Genomic DNA, 4,046 nt, shown 5'->3' on the forward strand with positions numbered 1-4,046 from the left:
AATAGGTTTGACTATAAACCTGATTTTTAATGTATTTTAAATTCATGCAATGGCTAGAAATCTCAGCTTTTCTGAATTACTTTGTACTGAAGTAAAAAGAACATCAAAAGTGAAAATATGTAGTTGCCATAATAACAAAAATAATGATGTAGAAATAAATAAAATATAAAACCTAAGTAAAAACCTAATTTTAAAAAACTTCTATGCAGAAAAGCATTTTTATAAATTAATATAGCTTACTATTAAACATTCTAGTATAGCTAAAATGGAGAATAAATATAATTAAAGGGTTTTCAAGACTATTGTGTTTATTTTTCAGCCAAAGCTATTTTTGCACACTCAGTATTTTGTACAATAGTCAGATAGACAAATTTATCATTAAAAAGAACCCACATTGTGGTCAGGCATTGGAGTGGGAAACACACTTGAGCACAATGAATGGGAATGAATTTCAGTGAGTTCACACTCATAGAACAACTAAGTAAAATCCTCATTTTAAAAACTAATAGGGAACTGGAATTCATTAACATGCCACCCAGAGTTGTGTTTTAAAATGGGTAGCCATGCAATTCTTTTAAATAAATTAATTAATATAAATTAACATTTGCATTTTTCAGAATTCAGCAATGAGGTCATTGAAAAATGTCTGCCCACAAAAAGTATATTAAGGGAAACTATTGGAAAAAAAATTATGTGGTAGACAAAAGACTTACAGTACAACATGTTTACATTTGGGGGAAAAGTGCACAAAAACACATGCTAATTTCCATGTGGATGGTTGCTTAACTGAAGTTGCCACTGAAATTGCTAACTTTGTTGCCAGGAGTATCTGGGAACACTTTAAAAGAGTTGTAAAACTGAGTCTAGGAGTCTGTGTGTAATCCCACCTATTGATTTTCCCCTTATGTATACATCTCCTTAGTCCAAACCTCTCCATAGTCAGAAGAGCATATGCCTTGTGTTTGTTTAATCTAGAAAGTGCCCAACTCCATAAAGACTCTGGGCAACATACAACATAAAAACAGTAAGCACAAGAAAATAAGAAAAGAATGGTGTAAATCCAGAAGAGAAGCATTCAAACTAACAGTTGAACGTGATTAGAATATGTAGTTTTAGTTCTGATTACCGTATTTGTCCATGTTCTTAGATACAATCCCAGCAAATATGAGCAGAACTGAGTTCAGCCTTGCCAGTCAAATCAAGATCTGGGCTGAGAATAAGACTTCCCTCTGACTGGGAATATGGGAATAATACGGGAATAAGGCTTCCTCTACTGACTTAGTGCCCTCAAATTTTCTAGTACAAAATAATAGGGCTTTAAATTAACTGAATTTTTTCCCTACTTAATAAACATCTCTGTTGTTTAAACTAGACTTAACAGTGTACTTAGAAATCATATTAACAGCTATCTCAGTTTTCAAAATGCTATTCCTTAGACAAGGAAGTGGTGCTTCTAATATACAACAGAAGGGTATCAACAAACTAAGGGGAAAAAGAAGCATGAAAGAAAAAACAACTACCGTTTCAAGAAAATATATCTTTCAAGACTAAATTTAACTCAAGTGAACTTACTTAGGAGGCTTGTGCTTTTAGTTAGTACCTGCTATTCAGTGAACAAGGAGACATACTTCCATTTTTGACAGTTAGGTACCAATACTGTATGTCAAGTAGCTAGAGTAACATCATTACTGGATGTTCATGATGCCTTCTCTTGGGATTTGATGGAAATGTGGGAAGCAATGAAGACAGCAGTCTATGGAGACATTATTATACAATGAAAGACAGAACAAACATTTTCATTCACATTCCTTGACCATCTAGTCTGTAAATAAATATAAAAGCAAACAACCATGATAACTTATAGAAAATTATTTTCTGCTTTGAAAGATTTTCTAACAATTTCTCTTTCACTAAATTTAATAAGAAATGGGATTGAAAAAAAGTAAGAAAATTTATCGGCCTGACACTAATACAATATGCTGTTAGTGTTGTGTAAACTTAAGGACAAAAGCTTACACAATAATTATGGAAAGGTCTTTTCTTATTCTAAAGAAGTATCTTTAGGTGTGTTAAAAGAGTATACAGATCCAGTTAAGGATTATCTTGGCCCCTTCCCTTAATCAGTGTGAAAATTCAGTGAAAATAAGCCTACATAAAAATTAATATAGCTATTATTAGGCTCCTTCAACAACTGGACTTCCATTATTTTTAGGTTTGTTTCATTCGGGGGGGCGGGGGAACTATTAGAAAGTTTATATGCTTAAAATAAAATGCCAACATATAGCATCAACTTCATTTTGGCCTTAAGTTGTTGGTATACAAGCCAGGATCCTGGAAGGCTACCGAAAGCATTGCTGGTGTTCAGTGATTGGTTGTTCTGTTTGATTTTTTTCCCAGTGAAACAAATGAAAGTCAGGTTGCTGAAACAGCCTAATTTTTGAACAGGCAACCCCCTGTGGTAGCTGTTTATGAGGACCAAGAACATGTTCTCCCACTCTGAGATTTATACAATAGCCTAAAATAGCCACTTACTTCTGGCAAGAGTAATGAAGTTTCTATTAAAATGTTGATTCCTGGTGTGTCGTTCTTAGGAAATCTGGCTCTATGTCCAACTTACCATTTCGAAAATAAACTTCCTGAGAATGTGTTTTAATTAATGACTTGAAATGATTATGGAGGCCCAACTGCTAGAATTATTTTCAAAAACTCAGTTGGGAGAAATCAGGTAAAATTAGACATCCTGGTCGGTCATAGTTACTTCTCCCAATCCAGATAAATTGCTATTCACATAACTTCAGGATTTATGAAACTCTGTATAGTTCAGGCTGTATGTGTCTGTCTGTAGTCTGTGTGTATGTGTGTGTGTGTGTAGAGAGAGAAAGAGAGTTAAGATAAAGCATTGGTAAATCCTAATAAAACTCTAAATGAATTTTGCATTCAAAATTATATCAAATAGTATTAAAATGTGTTTGGGGTTTTTTTGTGTGTGTGTGCTCTCAGGTAAGTTTTTAACTCCTGGCGACTGCTGAACAAGTCCCTGCAGTTTTTTTGGCAAGGTTTCAGAAGTGGTTGGCCATTGCCCCCTTCTTCGAGCTGAGAGACAGTGACTGGCCCAAGGTCACCCAGCTGGCTTTGTGCCTATGATGGGACTAGAACTCACAGTCTCTCGGTTTCTGGCCTGGCATCTTAACTACTACACCAAACTGGTTCTCTATTAAAACATTACAAAATTAAAACAAACACTATATAGCTCTATAGTTCCATATAGAGCTATGAAAGAAGTAGGTGGGCCTTTCAATTACGACACTTATTGTTTACTTTGCCAATCTTTCCTCATTACAGTTTGATATATGCTTTCAGCCAGGCATTTAAGTTTGTATTACTGTTGTTATTTACAAGTGAAACTGAAATTGGAATTTTTATTATTTTTTTATTTCTTTTTATTTATTTGTCATATGTATATAGCTGCCCATCTCACATAAGTGACTCTGTTAGATATCTGTGTCATTATGACTGTTACATATCTGTGTCATTGGGCCACATTTGTTTTTATAAAAGAATATATTATTCCTATTGTACACCATCCAGATCCAGTAGTAATGTAGGGCTGTGAGAGCTGGACCATAAAGAAGGCTGAGCAAATTGATGCCTTTGAACTGTGGTGCTGGAGAAGACTCTTAAGAGTCCCCTGGACTGCTAGGAGGTCAAACCAGTCAATCTTAAAGGAAATCAACCCTGACTGCTCATTAGAAGAATTGATAATAAAGCTCAAGCTCAGATACTTTGGTCACCTAATGTGAAGAGAGGATTCTTTGGAAAAGACCCTGATGCTGGGAAAGATTGAAGATTGAAGGCAAAAGGAGAAGGGGACGGCAGAGAATGAGATGATTAGATAGCATCACTGACGCAATGAGCATGAAACTGAACAAACTCAGGGAGGTAGTGAAGGACAGGAAGGCCTGGCATGATATGGTTCATGGGGTCAGAAAGAGTCGGACACGACTTAATGACTGAACAACAACAACACCATCCAGAAATCTCATAAA

The sequence above is a fragment of the Python bivittatus genome, unplaced genomic scaffold, assembly GCF_059951505.1.
Source record: "Python bivittatus isolate LINGU-HERP-01145 unplaced genomic scaffold, Pbiv_v1 ctg000070_np1212, whole genome shotgun sequence".
Lineage (NCBI taxonomy): Eukaryota > Metazoa > Chordata > Lepidosauria > Squamata > Pythonidae > Python > Python bivittatus.